At 43.7% G+C, this 20,358-nt stretch overlaps 1 long non-coding RNA gene across 3 annotated transcripts; it reads left to right on the forward strand.

The window, feature by feature from the left end:
• The first annotated feature begins 1,028 nt into the window (after positions 1 to 1,028).
• Positions 1,029 to 18,558, forward strand: LOC126486786 (uncharacterized). 3 transcript variants are annotated; one of them, XR_007588192.1, is made up of 5 exons: positions 1,029 to 1,158; positions 6,195 to 6,380; positions 13,064 to 13,391; positions 13,842 to 14,006; positions 14,603 to 18,558. It is a non-coding gene; the product is annotated as an uncharacterized lncRNA (long non-coding RNA). The 3 variants fall into 3 exon arrangements; XR_007588191.1 differs by having other exon boundaries at positions 13,064 to 13,144; positions 13,242 to 14,006; XR_007588190.1 differs by having other exon boundaries at positions 13,064 to 14,006.
• Positions 18,559 to 20,358: the final 1,800 nt, after the last annotated feature.

The raw sequence follows: 20,358 nt of genomic DNA on the forward strand, positions 1-20,358 counted from the left end.
TGGTGAGGGTTTAAGGTCCTATGTATGTTCAATGATGGATTGCACTTGGCTTATAGGTAGCCCACAGATCAATACTGCAGTGTTCATGTAAAGTATAATGAAATGAGGCCATGTATAAAAGAAAAGATCTACAGACTCTTCTGGAAATTATAACATGATCAATGGGAACTTTAAGATGATTTTTTGATAGCTTTGGGACTATCTAGAACATGAAATATCCTGTCTTGACTTTTAGCTTTGAAAGCTCCCCCTTATTCACTACAAAATCCTCATGTTAACCTCTGGTCTCACTAGAGAGTCATTATAAGTGTATAAGCATGAATTTTTGTTATTATGTGCATCTTCAATGTGTGTCCAAACTTATGTATGCATAGCTGTTAGAGCTGAAGGGAAGTGATGGGAATTTTAGGAGGTGTGGCTTGGTACAAGTAATTGAGATCATTGAGATGGTGACTTAAGTTGGGATATTGGAGCTCTGGCCTCTTTTCTCCCTTTTAACTTCCTGGCCGCTATGAGAGCATGCATTCGTCATGCGGTCTGTTACCATGATGTACTACCTCAAGACAGACCCGAGAGAGATTCGGCCAACTAAGGACTAATACCTACGAACCTTGAACCAAAATCGACATTCTCTTTTAAAGTTGTTTATCTCAACTATTTTGTAATGGCAACGTATAGCTGTCTAAGGTACCCTACAAACCCAACGCTCTCTAAAGCAGCCTGTCCACGGTAACACGGAGAGAACTGTTTCCTGGTGGAGTAGGAGCCTGGCTCCACACCAGGGTAAAATCCACCCCTAACTTGATGGAGTGGAGAAAGTGGAGTGTCTTTTCTCACCTTTGTACTTTGGGAGACTACCTGAGTTTAGTGAATCATTTATCAAAAGCCTTGACTAGCAATAACTAAAAGGCGTTAGTTTGAGGGTTTAGACTTGACACGGTGCTTAACAGTACTGGGAGAGACAGACAGCTGAATACAATCTGCTAAATAGATTAGATTAGTAGAGAGAAGTTGTAGAATGATATGGGGTTCGCGGAGGAGGAGAGATACGAGCTGGTTTTGTAAAACAAAAAATCCAGGAGAAGACAAAGAACGCAGACTGCAGAGTGAAGTGCGCCATGAAGGAGGAAAGTGCGGACCAGAGCGTGGACACCAGAGGTGTGGTAAACTGGGATCATGGTGAGAAATCCTACAGCCTAGAAACAGAAAGACAGGAGCAGAAATGGACAGTGAGTGATCTGATCTTTTCAGAAGAGAAGGAAGCCATCATAAAATGCCTGGGAAGTGAGGGAAAGAACTTTGTCTTTCTGGGGAAACCCCAGGAGATTCCTTGAGTGCGGTGTGGTTTACCCCGGGGGATAGAACATGCTCCTTAATGCTGTTCCAATTCCCCTGCGGTTTTAGTGTTCTATGGCCTGGACTGTCATTTCTTGAGGAATGTAGAGGAAAATCCTATGCGTAAGTAGACCGTTTGAAGGAATCACTGTTTAGAATTATGGATTATATTTGACATTAGGGGACGGGGGCAAACCAACAAAAGACCAGAATGAAATTACATCTTACACACAATTGCCATCTTCTCATCAATAGATCCAGCAGGAACAGAGTCTCCAAAGAAAGGATGTGAAGGAATGACGGGGTTGGAACCACTGAACCAACCACCGTCTAAGCTAAGGGGTAGAAATAGGCAGCAGATGGAGGGGCTCCTGAAGAGGAAGCTGGAAGTCAGAAGGAAGGGGAGAAGATAAGAACAAGGAGCAATCTTGGGTCCACATCTTGCCAAAGTCACACAACAGGAACTTGCCCTTCATCAGAGAGAAACCGAAAAAAAACAAACAAAACAACCCCACAACTTGTGGGCTTGAATCTAAAAAAAAAAAAAAAAAAAAGCCCCAAATTCCCTTGCTGTGTGTATATGTAAAACATAAAATTCAGCAGTAGGTAAAATTTTAGCGTCACGAACATTATCAGAGTTCTGTGTGTCTGAAAAATTAAGGGAAACTATTGAAAGGTGAACTAATATCCTCAAAAACCACTATTAGTAGATACTGTATTTTATTAGGAAATGATGAATATACAAGAGGATGATCTGTTAATTTAGCTTGATTTAGCTCTTTCACAAGTTATCTATATATGAGAAAAATCATTTCAAATCTCACAGATAAGTGCACACAATTCGTTAAGAGTAAAGAAATTATCATTTAAAAGTTTAAAGGACATGCTGATCAGGTTATGGACAATCACTTCCCACGGAAGGAGACAGAGTGGCAGCTGGGCTCTCCTGCTCTATAGACAATGGTGGCTTTGCGGGGTGAAGGACTACGATGTTTTAGTGTTAAGAGTGGTGGCTTTTAAAATTGCAATTTAAGGGCTGGGGCTGTAGTTCAGACTCAGAATACCTGCTAGATTTGCTTAAAGTCATGGGTTCAAATCGCAGTGAAACAAGTTTTTTTAAAAGATTAAGGAAAAAAAATTGTTAAAATTGTGCTGTAAAATCCAAGGGTAATTTTCACACGCTTACAAAATGCTGAAGACAATGGAAAGGTTGCATGAGAACTGAGCTTTCTGTAGAGAGTGGAAGAGTCCTTTTAGTGTTCTACTGATTGCAACATGCTTTGAAAAGTTACCTCTGCCAGAAGAGTGCATCCTGAACACACAGGTATAATACCGGGATAATAGAGTTGGTGGATATTTATGAAGATGCCATCTCAAAGAACATATTACAAAAATGTGCCTCTGACTTATCCTTGTGAACTAATAGAGACATGATTAGTTGTTTCTTTTAGAAGCAGGCCCTTGACAAAGGTCAGCTTCTCACCTCTTGCTTCAATGGCGGTGGTTCACATTTCTATGACTTCATCTAACACCCCGCAAGGACCCACCAAGGGGACGTGTGCTTGGTAGCTGGCAAGGGAGCTTGGTATCCTGGGGGAGGAAATCAATTACCACTCTGGGACTTCCACGTAGCTGCTGTCCAAACCACAGCAAAGATGATAAACTGTGTGCTAGCCTGAACGCCTGCTGATTGCCTGGGACGCCACCAGAATCTGGTTCCAAATATGCCAGAAGAGACCGTGTGGAATCCGCTGGCTTCTGTGGCATCAGACTGACTGAGAAACCTGTTTTGTATTATGGTTGGGAAATATGTATGCATATATGTACACACACACACACACACACACACTGTTTAACTATTCTTTGACTTTAATGGGACACAGATTTGGTTTGTCTTGGAATGGCTGGTAGGCATTATAATTACAATTTGCTCCCAGCGTCAGTGACGGCACACAGTGGAGCTGGCTTCCAGACCACAGAGGCCGAGAGCAAAGGGGACGAGCACCGAGATGCCTGTGTGCACACATGGACACACATGCATACACATCACCCGTTCGTTCATTTGTAATTCATGATGCTGTGGAACTGGGAGGATTTTCTCCATTAGTAGCAACATCCGTTCTCTGACAAACTCATAAATCATTGTAGCTCTTTGCTATAATGCAAAAATCCATTTTTAAGGCCAGTGCAATCTTCAAATCTGTTCATTTGGCAAATGCATCTCATGCTGAACCAAAGACACGTCAAGCTTGACAGGAAGTCTGCATTCCTGGATGGACATGCTCCATAAGGTCTATCCAGTGGCCCGCCATTTTGGTTAAGGGCCTCATGAGAAGCCTCCTGCCAGACTGCCACCCTCAGCATTTTTGCTAGACTCTTGAGGTCCTGCCAATATATCCTTTTCACCACTCTGTGGGGCTTTGACATCTCAGCCAAGGCTTCAGTGTGATAGTAGATTCTGGCAAGGATCCAAATGGGCTGGAGAAATAAAGCAGCTCTTAGCTAATGAGGGCTGCCAGGCACCACGTGTTAACTCTGGGGCTTCCCTGCTTTCTCTATGAAGCTCTAATCCCAGGCTGAGCGACTATTGCAGGGCTCAAGGATCTGAATTATTCAGTGCTTCCTTCTCACCAGTGGGGCCTTTGTGCTCTCCTTTGTGCGACGGATTCCTCATCCTTTAGCTCAAAGCTCATTGAATTCTGTGTTCTGTATTTTTATAATCTTTTTTTTTTATTTTTAAAACCTAAGAAACTGGGCAAAGACTCTAGATTGCTGCTGGCGAGTAAGCAGGAGAGACATGATATTAAGTCCACGGATCTGAACTCAGAATCTTTATTCTAAGATCACATTATACCGCTTAGTGTTTTGCTCTATGAAGGAATTTAGATTAATGCGAAAAGAAAGTTAGTTCTTGGTGACCAGGGAAGGAATGGAGATGCCTTTGAGAAGTGGCTTAGTGAAGTCACCTTCAGATTTCTTAAGGTGCTTATTTTCCTAGTTGAGTACCGGAGGACTGCCAGAAGGAAAGAAGGCAGTTAGTGCAAAAGAATAGACAAGAGGGCGGAATGGCTTATGTTGGTAGGATACCAATAGCTGTAGAGAAATAACTGCTTAGCATCACTGCTGGAGTCTTTGTCATGAGCAGAGCAAGATGACACAGAGGTAGACAGGTGAAATGCCAAGTGTTATCCTTTCTGTTGTCATAAAGCACCGACTAAAAACAACAGACGGCCAGGAAGACTGCACGGGACTGACCTAGGCTCTCAATATACATGTGACGACAGTGTGTGGCTTGATTTACTTGTGGGATTTCTAACAGCAGAAGCAGGGCCTGTCTCTCTGTCTAATGCTTTGGCTTGCTTTTGGGAACCTAGTCCTCCTACTGGGTTGCCTTGCCTTGCCCAGCCTTAACACAAGGGGAGGTGCTTAGTCCTGCTGCAGCTTGATATGCCATCCTTTGTTGATGCCCATGGGACGCTTGCCCTTTTCTGAAGAGAAGCAGAGGAGGAGTGAATGGGAGTGGGTACAGAGGGAAGGTGGAGCTAAGGAATGGGAAGAGGGGAAGGAGGGGAAGCTGAAGTCAAGATGTAAAATAAATAAAATTTAATTTAAAAAAACATGGGTTGAATTCATCCTCCATCTCAGCCACAAGTTATATCTTATTTTGTACCAAAAGCAATAAATGTTCCTCTCCGGCCCTGATTCCATTATGTTCAATGAGCAGGTTCACACCATGCCCTAAGTATTCTGTTTTGTTTCAAGGAGTCTGGGGAAAGCATAAGATGTTGATCTTGTTACTGTCTATCAAGGAAGAAAGTCGGTGTAGGAATTCAAGCGGGAATTTGAAACAGAAACCATGAAGGAACACAGCTTATTGACTCACTGGGTCTTATGTTAAACTAGTTTTCTTTTCTAGCCCAGGACCTGCCCAAGGAATGGTGTCACCCCCCACAATGGGCTTGGCTCTCCCATATCAGTTAACAGTCAAGACAGTCCCCACGGTCCCCATAGGCTACTTTAACCTAGGCAATTCTTCATTTGAGACTCCATTCTCCATTCTCATTGACTCTAGGCAGGGTCAAGTGGACGGCTACAACTAACTAGGAGGCCAAGTTATCTTGCCTACAACCCAGGCAGCAAGGTGTCGTGGTCCCACTTGCCTTTTAGAGATTTCACTATGGTTGCCATGTGGAAGGCAGCTTGAAGTTCACGGCTAGAAAGGCCCATTAAGGAATGTATTTGTATGATCCCTGAGAAAAAATAGATACTGGGTAATGGGATACCTGAAATGGTCTTTCAATTCCTAAGACTCTAGACAAGTCAAGGAAGCCACGAAAGAGACTAGAGTGGGCGGCAACCAGAACGCTTGCATAAAGGCTACTTAGCTGGTCCTTTACTCCTTCTCCTGTGTGCTGGGAAGGGATCGCACTTGTGTTTCCTAGAGGAGAACCTCTCCCGACATGTACACTTAGTGAGCTATTCCTAGGAATGCTGGCCGCTCGTTCCAAGCTAGCAAACCAATAGGATCACTGCTTATATAGTCTAACCGGGGAACCTCTTCACTTGTGGTAGCTTTGCGACGAAGGAGCACAGGGAAGAGGATTCAAGGTTTTGGTTTCAGCTAGAACTTAGCAGTGTCATGGCGAGGACAAGCATGGCTGGACACCATGGAAGAGAGGTCTAGCCTGGGACTTTCTGGGGGTGAGGGGATTCTGTGAGATAGGTGCTAGTTGCCTGGACTTCCTAGAATTCATTTCTGTTAGTCTTGCTATCACTGGCTATGTGATCTGGTTGGTAGGTTTGTTTCCCTGCAGGCTTCCCTCGTACTAAGTTACTTCCTGCCTCGTGTTCTGCCTCAGGTGTTTCCTCTATCGTTTGGCAATCTAGTCAGTGTTTGGATGCAGCTGGTCTGCGGACATTCCAATATTAGCGATAGCACGAAGGAGAGCCCGTGAATCTGAAGACAGGGAAGCCTAGCGCTGACTCATGAAGATTTGGAAGCTAGGCCAATAAGACTTGGACTGGAGAGCTAAGGAGAGTAAAAGGTGAGTTTAGGTCTACTTTCCTGTTTCTGACTTGGGTTCCTGGATGGAGGGAAGTGTTCTTGGAGAGATCGAGTCGGGTATAGTGAAGAATCAGAAAATACCTTCTTTGAGTATATAATTGAACTTGGTATCTGAGTGTCTATCATGGCCTGGCCCTACAGTTCTGATGAAATGAAAGGGGTGGGGAAGTATCTTGGATTCATAGCCTACTGGGAGTTTGTCAAGACTGGTACAGCAAGGACAGTATTAGAAGGAAAGAAGACCCTTAGGTAGAGACACTCCGAGGTCATCAAAGCAGGAGAAACTTGAACCCTGAAGCAGGCAGAGCAGGAGGTCACCTCTGCAGCCAGGAACTTCCAGGACTTCTGTGAGTCTCAGCTCAACTCCTTTTTGGAGATGAAGGGCTACTGCCCAAAGAATCCGTGACATTCTCATAAGCTCATCGCCCTTGCTAGTGTCCACTTTTCCTTATTTCTCAATGTTGGATCTCAAAACATTATTGGTATTTTTAAAGGGGTGAAATTTGTAATAGGCTTTTCTTAGAACAATCCACAGGTTTGGGAGTTTATTTTAAAAGACACAAGTGTTTTTAATGTAGTAATTTGTTTTGTTTCCTAAAGCCAGCCTTAAGTTTCCATGGCAGCAACTTTGAAAAGGGAGCAGCCCCAACCGCTAACACTATACTATATATTATTATATATATAACACTATACTATATATATATATGTATATATATATTAGAAAAGTAAAGAGGCAACACAGTTTTTCTTTTTACTGCCTATCATTCAAAGGCTTGGTTTATGTAATTNTATATATATATATTAGAAAAGTAAAGAGGCAACACAGTTTTTCTTTTTACTGCCTATCATTCAAAGGCTTGGTTTATGTAATTAGTTTCTGTTTGAATTTCTTTGGGGCAGCCGTTCTCCTTTACGATGAGATTTAACCACATTGAGTGACTGTCTGCCATCTGCCTAGAGCTCTGGGAGGCACTTTGATGGGCAATGTTCCCTTGAAGCCTCATAACAAGGCCAGGGTGAGTTCATAAGACTTTGGTCCATTTTACAGATTAAGAAATTAAGGTTTTAAGAGGTGAAAAGATTGGGTTTCCTGAGCCAATTAAGGACAAGTGTTTGAACACATGTGAACACACACACACACACACACACACACACACACACACTTACACACTCATTTTAAATTCCAAGTCTAGCTTTTTTTTCCTGGTAATACATTTGTTCTGTTTTTAATACTTAATGTGGTTCACATCTTGGTGTTTTTTCCAATGGAGTAATTTTTTTTTTCTTTAACTCCTGAGCGTCCCCAACTTGGCTGAGCAAGCATAAAGGGAATGAATAAGTGAAATTATGAGCTTTCTAATGTGGCTATTTCTAGATCATGTGCACAGATGGTGTAACCTACACATTTACTCTTACATGATGGATGAACAATAGATACTTTTGCTTTCTAGTCTGGGCAAAGTCAATGGGCAGGATGTAAGTCAGTATCCTTGATGTTTCTCTTCAGCTTTCTTTAAAAATGCTCAAATTATCATTGAAGCTTAGAGGCAAGGTCTGCTTCTGCAGGAAAAAATGGTGACCTCCCTGAGCAACACAAACATGAGTCTGAGTGTCTTCAGCATCTCTAGTGCTCCCCACACTTAGCTCTGAAAAGTACATGGAATTGCTGTTTATTGTCCCTCCTTGTGTTCGTATTCTAGTGAACACTAAGTCTGTGTGTGAGAGGGAGATTCCTGTGATTTTTTTTAGTCTTCTCAGAACAGAAAAACAAGTGATAAAAACAAACAACACAAGCAGAAGTGAAATGGTCACATGGCTACTAGAGCAATAAACCTACGCAAGGGCATTTTTGACAAACGCAGTGCCTTTTAGAAAATCTAGCACTGATAGTCTGGGGAGGGTTTGCCTTCTGGCTTAAATCATCCATTACTGGTGGACGAACTCTGAGCTAGAACTCCTCTTGGATGTGAAAGACATAAAAATTCAAAAAAACAGAAATGCCTCTGCTAGGACTGACACAGATATCAGATAGATCACTGTGCCGGGCCCATTATGTGCGTGTGTGTTTACTTGTGATGTCGGCAGTGGCCATGTGTAATGCCTCACAATAGAGGCCCTGAGGAGGATAGCAAGCTTGGGTTGGAAGATTCCACTCCCTGTAGAAGCATAATTACTGGTGAAGAATCTCTGTTGTAAGACCAGGTAGGTGGGAAAGGCAAAGGAGATAGAGTTGAGGAATGTGTCTGAAGAATCCAGCAATGCCTAAAATAAATTCTGTATGCATAGTATAAAGCATATATACTATATATGTATATGTACTATATATAGTATATAGTGTATACATACACACACACACACACACTGTCCTTTCTTGTCATATCCGGAACTCCAGCATCATAACCTTGCTTTGGAACTGTCTTGCTTTTCTTTTCTGTGATCAAATTACTGACAGGAAGCGTCTGAAGTGAGGGAGACCTTATTTTTGTTTCCAGCTTACAGAGCTATAGTCCACTGCAGTTAGAAAGGGCAGGAGTGTGAGACAGATGGTCTCATCGTATCCACAGGCCAAAAGCAAAGGGAGCACCAAAAGTGGACCTGAACTATTAAGTCTGAAGATGTGAAGGCTTCAAGTCCAGCAAGGTTTTATCTCCTAAAGATCCCATGACATTCAAAGACAGTGCCATCAATTGAGGACCAAGTGTTCAAACACATGAACCTCTGTGTAGGCCATCTCAAATTTAAACCATAACAGGGACTATTAGCAAGGTATGTAAGAATACAAACACTGCTGAATCACCGTAGCTGATTTGATAACCAAGATTTGATAACCATCTTGGTTATCAAATTAGTAACAGGTGGTGTTGAATTGTCAACTCGACACAATCTAGAGTCACCTAAGAAGAAGGTAGCAGTGAGGGATCATCCAGATGAGACTGACTTGTAGGTACATCTGTAGGGGTTTACCTTGATCAAGTTAGGAAAATGAGAAGACCTGCCCACTAAGGGTGGCACCATTCCCTAGGAAGAGGATGCTGAACTATATAAGACTAGAAAGACCAAATTGGACACTAGCCTGAATACATTTATTGCTGTCTGCTCCTGGTTATGTGATATAAATAATTTCCTCAAACTCCTGCCGGACTACAATTCGGAGCAATGAGTTAAAATAAACCTTTTCTCCCCTAAATTGCTTGTGCCATGACATTATCACACCAGCCGGAAATAAAACTAAGATAGATGGGCACCATATACAGTAGAGACACCTGGTAAAATGGCTGATCCATCTGCTGAGCAGCATGTAATTTAAAATGTATGAATAATTTATTTTTGGATTTTTTTTTCTCCTTAATATTTGGGACAGTGAGTGACTGTAATTGAAACAGCAAAGAGAGTGTGTGGCCAAGAAGGGCCAATGGGCTAAGAAGCAGTACCCTTAAGATTGTTTTTTGAAACTGGCTATTGTGCTACCTACTTGTGGTAGCTGAGTCGACCTGGGTTACTCGGTGTTTAAAATGGAGACAGTATTCAGCTTTCCGCCCTTGTGGGAGTTAAACAGGGGAAACGACACTAAGCATCTGCCATCTCCACACTGCGTCTGTGGATCTTGGCCTGGGGCAATCCATTCTGGATGGCCCCTCATTTGCTGAGATAATTTACATAAAGAGTCCAAAAAGAATCTCCTCTCTTTGAATTATGTGCAGAGGGAGAAGCAAGGTGGACACTTTCTCTTCCCCGTAAATTCGAGGAAGCCTTCCCAGGGGACTTTTCATTATTGGAGTCTTGAGCTGTTCTTCTCCGACATTTTCATGCTAATGAGGCTCCCGGAGGGGTGGTATAATTGATAGAACACTCCTGTGAGCCTGCTCTGGGCTCCGCTGCCACCCGAGGTGCAGAGATATATCTTCTCCTTGTCAAGAAGCTCAGAGAGGATGCCGAACCCAACTCTGGCTTGAGCTGCAGCGATTCCTTTGAAGAAGTCAGTGTACTGGGGAGGCTGACTTCAGAGTCGCCGGGCCATGGGGCTGGCCTGATAGATGTCCTGCAAGTGCTACAGTGGCTTTTCAGACACCCAAGTGTCACTGGGAGGAAACATGCAGAGGAGATTGGAGGTTCACAGCAAGTGCTGTGTGTGGGCTATCTTGCCATCACAAAGTTTCCATTTCTGCAAAAGCACAGAATCTACTGGAAAGTCCATGGGCTATAGAGTCAGCCAGAACACACTGCCTGGGCTTCCAGCCGTGCCTCTTTCTAACTGCCTCGGTGAGACCTGGAGCAGAAAGCATCTTGAAGACTCTTAATAATGTCCAACATGAAACCAAGTAATAACCACTGTATCAGAAGGTTGCAAGGATGCCAGGGACCACACCAAAGGCTCTTAATAGACTCCAAATCCCTTAGAGCTTGCTTTCAAGCTGCTGGTGGTAAAGATTTAACAGCTAAGTCTCCAAAGGGGTGCCAGGAGAGCCCGGACTCGCAGCCTTTGCCTGTGTGTCTGTGTTGTAAACTGTCCTTTGGGGCTGATGTCAAGTGCTTAACCTGAGCTGATTGACGGTGAGGTGGGAAGAGCTGCGGTCAACATGGAGGAGTTCCTGGTCACTCTGCCTCTGCAGGGTCTTGTCTTTCTTTTATGCTTGATTATGCCTTTTGGTAATGTTTGTAATTTCCATGTTGAATAATAAAAGATTTTAAATGTATGCTTGTTGTCTCTTGTCCCTCAGACAATGAATGGACAACATCCACTTTAGGTTAAGGCTTCATTACCAAGTACTATTGCTGTTTAAAGTGAGGAAAACCCTTTTTCCTTTCTCTGAAGGGAAGTGGTCTCAGATTGGAATACACATCTAGGCCAGAGGCACGACATGATGGACTTCAAAGCCCTTTACTGCCATGGCTGAGTGCCCTTGTGTAGGACATGCATAGCTTTTTAACATTATTTGGTAGCCTTGTCTCGTGCCCTCCCTCTTTCCAAGATATGGGGCCTCCCTAGATGCTGGGAAGTAGCTGCTTACTGAGAGACCATATTTCCCAAGGTAAACAGGCAAGCAAGCAACAGCAAAAAAAAAAAAAAAATCTGTCATCTCCAGTATTGGTACTTTTGCAAATAGAGTAAAAAGAAAGAGTGTCTTGGCTTTTATGGTATTGAATTTTAGTCTGCAGTGAGTATGTAGACCTGTAAAGATGGAGAAGTCAGGGAGGATGTGGGAGATGATCCTGATCATTAAAACCCTTGTGTTGGAGTCAGCTGTTGGACTGAACGCGGAAGATGTTCACATCTATACTGTATGGGACAGATTAAAAGCCACCTTTAGAAATGCTACCTTATAAAATCAGAAGCGCTGTGATCAGATTTTAACAGACGTGAAAAGTGGTTCAGGGAAGCTAATAACAGAATTGTGAGGCTGGGCCCAGATCCCAGGTATTAGGCTATGCAGAGCACTGGCTTTTAAAATTACATTATCTTGGTTGTGTGCTATTAACTTGCCCTTCTAGATAGCATGTCCTGACTGGTTTCTCTTCTGAACCACAGATGAGAAATGTTACCTTGTAAAATAACACAGAATACGGTATATAATTTAAACGTTCATGATGATGCCCAGTGACGTATCTGGTGTGTTCTGAAGGCACTGGGGAAATTTATCTCACTACAAACAGTGAATAACTACAAGCGGTTACAGGAAAGGATTCATAACCTATGACCAGAGGCTTCCTGAAGCCATAGCAATGAAATAGAATGACCCAGACCCTTTCAGGCCTGCACTCAAGAACGCGCTCCTACTGGAGCCTCCACTCTTTCATCCAAGCCCTTGGTACACATTCACTGTCCTTTAGAAAAAATGAGACAAAAGAAGTTGAGCTCTTAGAACATCACTCAGAGCTGGGGAGATGGTCCATTGGATAAAGCACTTGTTCTACAAGCTTAAAGATTGAAGTTCAAAGCTCCAGAACCCACTTACTAGCAAGGTATTCGTGACAGTACTTTGTACTCCCAGTGGTCCAAAGAAGCAAGACATGGGTGGGATGAATAAGATAAAAGCCCCGAGAAGTGCACCTTTGCCATTTTCAAATATCAATAGAAGAATCTGTGCTGTTTCCACAGTCTGCATCCAGACTTTTAGTCATCAACACCAATCAGGGTCTCACTGTCCTCTCTCCCACCTATCTACGGTCTTCTGTCCTCATTCCTTTTTTTTTTTTTTTTTTTTTTTCTTCCTCCGTTTTGCTCTGCATCTCCGAGTTCTTTTTCTCTGCACTCCACGTCACATCCAGGCCTTTGCGCTGTTGATTGTATCCTCACTGCTCTTAAAGCAGCTCTTCAGGCCATGGTTGCATTTTAACTCCTCTGAGAATTTTCTCATTTCATTGAGCCCCCGTTGTTCAAGCCTGACTCTCATGCTCTGAGAAAGAAGACCGGAGTGCCAAAGGGGTCCCTTCGATGGCCAGTTCACCTAGCTGCTAGCTGTGTCCCCCATTAGACCGTGTCGCAGGCGTCTCATTTTTCCTCGTTTGCTTCATAACCCCGTTTACCAGGAATTTTTCCTAAATTGAGCTGACAGCACGAAGCAGAGACGGCCCCCCTTTCCCTTACAATCCTTTCAGTCTGAGGCGCACATCTCCCTGTCTTTTCAGTGTGATACTTATTACCCCTGGCCTTTATTTCACCAGGAATGGTCTCAATTTACAATCGTTCAACCTTAAAACTAGGTGAGTGGATGAAACCGGCTTCCCTTTGACCCTTGACTACAGGTGAGTAGCTGACCCCGCTGTCCCCTCCTTGTTCACCTGGCTGCTTGCGCTGTAGGCTACAGGAGACGTGGTCACACTTGTTCCTTCTCATTTTCAGCTGACTGATGAAGCCGCCAGAGGGGAGAAGAAAGAGAGGGGAGGCCAGGAGCCAAGTCCCTGTTACTTAGTCTTCATGTTTGCTTAAACTCTTGTCCCAAGGCTTGTCGCGTTTGTGTTTGAAGTCTCATTTGTCTTGTTTCTTGTTCAGGTACAAAGGGTAGCTCTAAACAAATATTGGAGCCTTGTGAAGAAATTCCCCTTATAGAAGCATTTCCCTATAAAAATATTGCATGTTTTCTCTCATCTGTAGTACCTAGATTTTATATAGGCATAAAATCATATATGTATCTAGGATACAAAATTAGAAGCAAAACTGTCTAGGAGAACAAAGGAAACTAATGGGAGGGGGCAGTGGGAAGAAAAGAGAACAAAAGGAAGTGCAGGAATATGCATAGCATAAAAGACATACGCATATGGAAATACCCGTATGTAGTACAGTGTTGTACAATAAGTACATACTATGGCTTTTAAAACCAAATCCATCTACTCATAAAAGAGAAAACATTGATAGTGTGCAGCATGCAGGTCCAGCAGGATAAAAGAGTGGTCAAATTAAATAATTTTATATAATGTATGGCAATTTTTTCTTGGGATTAAGAAATTCCAGCTCTTCTTCTGAACACCACTGACTGGGAAGGTAGCTGAGCTACGTGGGACCAACAGCTTCTTGTGATATCATGGTGGGCAACTTGACCGATGAAGAAATTTCTCACTGAGTGGTGGCTAGCTGCAGCCATCAGCTTGTCTTTGTGGAAATACAGTTGTAAGTATTTAGTTAATTAAGTAAAATATACTGCCTTTAACTCACGTGGCCACCGCAGCAAAGCCAAGTCAACCATCGTCTTCCCCAGGTTCAGAAGTTCTGAATCCCAGGAGCTTGTGGGCTGTGACTCAGAAGCCAAGTATGTGGCTTTCCCTGCACCGTGAATGAATAGCACATACATAGCTACCAAGCAGGCCAAGTGTTACAGGGGATGGGAGAACTTTGCACACTGTTCAGACAGGACAATGCTGGTTGGACCAACCCTTTACGTCTTCTGCAGAAGAAGCCTTCAACAGGGTTTCCACTTTGCCAACTCCAGTCTAGTGTCAGAGTGAAACACGCATTGAGATCTAGCTGAATTAAATCCAGGCAAATGTGCTTTTGGTCTTGTATGAGAGTGTTAGCCTCCTCGGATACGGCAAGCTGCCCTTTGTTCAGCTGAAGACAGTTTAGAAAGCTGGACATGGTTCCTGTTGACAGTATTAGCTTGGCACGGGATGCCGGATTGCATATCCAAGCATTGGGAGATTGTTTTATGACTAACATTTGGGTTAAATCTATAAAGATTGTTTATCTTTGACATTATTTCCCTTCAGAAAAGCAATAACAGCCGCCTTTGCCCCCTGCCACGTTGCCTGCACCACGGTGAGGAAGATGGTGGAATGAGGGGGAGGAAGAAATGATGAGGGGATGCAGAGATGCTGCCTTGCCCCGAGTCTTCCAGTTCTGTTGCTAGAGGGAAAAAATATTGACATGACCCAGAAGGTCTTGCCTCGGGGAGTCCAGCAAGTGAAAATTGATGGATGTTCACTACTAAATCCCTTTCCTTTGGGGATGCTATCATGTCACATTTCTGAAAATATAGGATGCGCTCTGGATAATATTTTCACATATGCTGATGAAGGCAGCTGCCAAGAATAGCATGCTTTAAAGCAAGAAGCCAGGGGATGTTGAGGCTGCCTCTCAACAGAATTTGTGAGCTCTTGGTCATCCTCCATTCCTTCAGGGATGTTCTGTGTTTTACCTGCTTCCCTCTGTTGCATCCTTCCATCGACCCTCCTTCAGAAAGTGATGACTGCCAATGACAAAAGCTTAGTTTTTAACTTTGTGAGGGTTAGAGATGGCAGATAATAAAACTGCTCCGTTTTGAATGAACAAACACATACACACACACACAGAGAGAGAGAGAGAGAGAGAGAGAGAGAGAGAGAGAGAGAGAGAGAGAGAGAACCAAGCCAAACTGAAAGGCAATTTAAGATATAGGAACCAAAGTCATCCATACTTTATCCACCAGAAAAAATTTCAAATCTCTAATTTATTTCACCCATCAGTGAAATCTTTCGGAATTCTACCTTCTAAATTTTGCAGAAAAAAACGGAGCCAATGTGGCCGTGCTGCCCTAGTCTGCTTTTCTATCACTGTCATAAATTATGTGATCAAAAGAACCTTGGGGGTGGAATGTCTTTATGTTGTCTTTACTTCCAGGTCAAACTCATTCCTGAGGAAGTCAGGGAAAGAGCTCTAGCAGGAACTGGAGCATGAGCTGTGATGTCATGGGTGTTGACTGCGCTCCTCCCCGCATCTGACTCCTGCTCAGAAGGGTTTTAAATATAGCCTATGCCCACCTTTCTAGAGATGGCGCCACCTACAGTGGGCTGGGTCCTCTGGCACCAATGAAAGTCAAGACTAAGACTAATCCTTCACAGACATACCCACAAACCTCCATCACTTACAGTTCCCTCTTCCCAGGTGACTTTGGATTGTGTTAAATTGACAATGAAACCTAATTAAGGGAGTTGCTATTATCATTTATTAAGCATTCAAAGCAATCAACGGAATATTTATATTTCACTTAATTATTTCTTTATTCTTACATAGTTGGTTATAGATAAATAGAATCAGTCAGAGGTACAACTGCAAACCCTCTTTGTTATCCCTTGGCCTTTTTCTTTTGATCACTCTGTGAGGAACACACTTAAGAATATTGGATATTAATTGTTCACAGTATTAAAACTTCGGCTAAGTTACCATCCCAAAGAGATTTAGCAAGTAGCCCTACAGAGACCAGTATCTGCACTTTAATGTGGCACAGCATTCTTTCTTGAGGGCTTCTGAAAGACTTTCACAGGTATAACGAGTGATTGTGGAAATTCAGCCCCTGTCAGTCTGAGACAATACCAATGGAGAACACTTGAAAAGCCTTCTGGAACCAGCTGCTCTTCTTTCTGCATTTCTGTCTCCCACTATAACACTTCCTCTGCCATCTCCTGCCCCTCTTTCTCTTCTTCCTCCTCCTCCTGCTACTCCTCCTCTTTCCCTTCCTCCTGTTTCTCCTCCTCCTCTTGAGACAGGATGTCTCTATATAACCTAAGAGGGCCTGAAACTTGCTATGTAGCCCAGGCTAGCCTCAAACTCAGGATCTTTTTGCTATATTTATTAGCATGGCATGTTCCTCTGCCCTTCTTCTTCCTAGCATTCTCCTAGCCTGGCTCTTTTATCCAATCTCTTCCTGCCCAGCTATGGGCCAGCCAGCTTCTTTATTAAAGCAATCACATCAGCATACATTCAGACAGTGAAAAGGAATACTCCACAGCAACAGAAACATAGGACATCATAAATGAATCTTTATATACATGCCTACATACATACACACATACATAAAATAGTTATTTATTTTCATAGAGTTTTCCCTCTAAGGTAACTTAATCGTAGGCTAACCTGCAATGTCATGTGGAATAGGGTGGCTTCAAACTCACAGAAATCCATCTGCCTCTGCCTTCCAGTTCCTGGGATTAAGTGTGTACCACTGTTTCTAGCTGTCATAATAATTTTTTAAATGTCAGAATATGTCAGTATGTTGCATGTCTTTCTCTTTATCCATGGAAAATGTGAAAGTCTGGTGATTTTTAATTTTTCATGAGCTCCGGTCAGGATGTAAACTTGATGTAGGATCCCCTCTGTATGCTGTAAGTTAATAAAAAAGCTGCTTTGGGCCTATTGCAGCACAGAATAGGGCAAGGAGGACATTCCAAACAGAAAGAAGAGGAAAGAGTAGGCAGAGTCAGGGAGAAGGCATGTGGAGACAGACACCAGACGCTGGACACTGGATGGAATCTTACAGGTAGGCCACAGCCACGTGGTGATACACAGATTAATAGAAACGGGTTAATTTAAGATATAAGAGCTAGCCAATAAAAAGAGTGAGCTAATAGGCCAAGAAGTGTTGTAATAATTCAGTTTCTGTATGATTATTTTGGGTCTGGGCAGCCGGAAACAAATGAGCAGCCTCCGCCTACATGAACTCAACATGCTAATTCAAGGTTGTCAGCCAACTTCCAGCCAACTGGCACCTGTGATTAAACCTTCAGGCATGCACTTTCCAGAGTTGCAGAGTCTTGTTTCTGTAATGTCAACCAAGATCCCAGATGGAACTAAGAAAAGTCACACCTTCCTGGGGTCTTGAGACAGATGGTGAACACACAGACCCACTAAGATCCTGCATGAGAGTCCAGCAGCCAGGGATGGCATGCTATCTACTTTTGCATAGCAACCAGTAGCAGCCAGGGCTGCATAGCCTAAGCCAACACAATAGAAAGGCACTAGTGGGCCGATGTCCTATGCTCTGTCACACCCCAAGTATAGGAGGCTGTTTCCCAAAAGCTTAGCTTGGAGGACGAAGGTGAGGAGCTGTGTACTACAAAAGAATCTAGAATGTATAACACTGGACAGAAGCCAGACTCAGACAACACGAACATCTTGAGCCCATTTATATAAAAGGTGTGTGCATGCGTGCATGCATGCGTGTGTGTGTGTGTGTGTGTGTGTGTGTTTTGTGTAGGCCAGAAGACAACCTCAGGTGTTTTTCCTCAGACACTACGGACCTTGCTTTTTGAGACAGCATCTCTTACTGAACCTGGAGGTCACCAAATAGGATAAGCTTGACCCCAGTGGCCCCCAGATCTCTGCCTGTCTCTGTCTCTCCAGCACTAGTCTTGTAGAACTTACCACCACGCCCACCCTTGTTACATGGGTTACGTGGATTGAACTGCATGCTTTCAAGGCAACAAATCCACAGCAGACAGAGCAGCTCCCCCGCCCCACGCATATTAACAGTATATACAAAAAGACAAACCTGCTTCAGAAGATAGAGAAAACAAAACCAGAAGACGAGTCTTTAGATGAGGAGGGAGTGTCATTATTTGGAAGGTACCTTTTGGGGTAGGTGAGGGTCACATCTTATGAGCAATCGCTAGGCACCGGTGACTCTTTATGACTTACGTCTGTAAGTTTAAACCCCTTTATTTAGACACATATGTCATGTCACAAAAGTCTGTAAACGTGGAATAGTGAGTGGTTAGGGAGAAAATACAGACTGCCATGTGCTTACTGCCCAAAGCCACCTCTGAAAACTTCTCGCTGTGTCTCCCTGCAATCAAGAACATATCCCCCCCACCCCCCATCTGTTTCACTCATGGCCTGTGTCGAGTACAATGGGGTGGCAGAGGGAGAGCTTTTGTTTGGTTGCCTTTCGGGATTTTCCCTTGTATTTGAATGAACCACATTGAATAAATAACGACTTGATGGAGCAATGTGTGTCTAATTAAGCTATTGCTTCTCTGGTGCCTCTCAGGGCTCCAACATTTCCCAAGTCAGAGCTTCGGTTGTGTTGGTGGGGACATGCACCTCTCTTCTCCAGGGAGCCCCTCTGTTTCTGAGGTGGAAAGCAAACCGCCGGGATGCAGATTTTATTAGTAGTGGGAAGTAGTGTCTGGATACAAAACAGAATCTGTGTTGATCCCTCCAAACGCCTGTCAGCTCTGTTCTGGTCTAGGTGGAAGGCCAGGGCCTTGCTTCCTCTGTGTTATACAAGCTCAGCGGCTGAACTGGGATGCATAGACGGGCTGCACAGGCCTTCAGCTGTCCTCTTGCTGAGTGTTCCAAGGCATGTAACTGCTCCCTTCAGTGAGTCCCCAGAGGAGAATTGGATGTGCTCTATGTTCCCTCACTGACCCCTGCATGTATGCAGAACATTTCTGTTACATTTGAGTGTTGCCCTCACGTCTGTCCTTATTTTTCTAAGATGCGTAGAAACCGGAGAAGAAGGAGTACAAAGCCAACCAGGCCTGTCTAATTTATCCAGGCTACTCATTAATTAGCCTCCCATTTTGCTTTATCCGGGGCCCGTTTTTGAGTCATTCTTCTGGTGACGAACAGGGCCTGCATACAGCAATAGCCAGCAGAGCCCACATCTCTAGTAGGTCCCTCTACCAAAAGAAGGAAGCTTCCCACACTCTGAGTGATCCCAAACTGCTCCGACTCGTCTGTCTTCCAGACTTTCTAGTTTCTCTCTTGAATTAGACAATGCTTCAATAGCAGAGACACATTTGTGCCTGATTAAATTCATGGAGAATCACACTGAGACACCACCCACTGAGCACCAGGCCCCACAGTAGGTACTGGGGCTTAGAGGGGAGGTCAATTTCACAACTGTCATGGAAGCAAATTTGTCTCATTCAAGTGAGGGGGGAACACTAGTGTCATGCATGCTTATATAGCACACCGCACACCAACGAAAGAATTTTTAATGGTTGACATCCAGAAGAACACAGGCCAGGCCTGTGGCCCAGAACAGAATTGCCACACTGGAAGGAGGAGCCACTATACTATTGACAGGCAAATAGGAAAGCAAAATTGAACTGTTTTTGACTAGGTAAGTAACTGACTTCGAGATGATGAGATGCCAGCAATATTCTTAGTTAAAAAATGCAGACCAGGAGCTGATGAGGTCACTCAGCAGTTAAGAGCTCTTACTGTCCGCCCCCCCCCCCCGCCCCCGAAGGACTTCTGCTCAGCTCCTAGCACCTACATCAGGTAGTTTACAACCACCTGAAACTCCAGTTTTAGGGGAGCTGATGCCCTCTGCTGGCTTACTCTGATGCTTGCACACACATGATGCACACACACGTGCTCAGACACACTCACTCATACAAGTCAAATATAGTAAACAATTAAAATGAAGCCTAGTAGGTAGCTGTGAGGCACAATCCCACTGGAATGATATCAAAACATCAAACCAAGCAACAGAGAAGCAGGAACAAAAAGACCTGCATGTTTCCTCAGAGCAGAAAGGCAGCATCCTAGGTTCCCTACCATAGTGTGTTTGTCGAATTCTAAGCACACTGAAGCTCACTACAAGGTCATCGATGGAGCTGATGCATTGATGAATTATTATATAACCTGAAAATACCTGTGTGCACATACGGATAAAGTGTGAGCGCTAATGTCTGTGCAGAACACGTGGACTGACACTGGCCCATCGGCGAGACAAAAAGTGCCAATCAAGACTTTCAGA

The sequence above is a fragment of the Alexandromys fortis genome, unplaced genomic scaffold (genome assembly GCF_014885135.2).
Source record: "Alexandromys fortis isolate MF-2015 unplaced genomic scaffold, M_Fortis_MF-2015_v1.1 scaffold_18, whole genome shotgun sequence".
In the NCBI taxonomy this organism is placed as follows: Eukaryota; Metazoa; Chordata; class Mammalia; order Rodentia; family Cricetidae; genus Alexandromys; species Alexandromys fortis.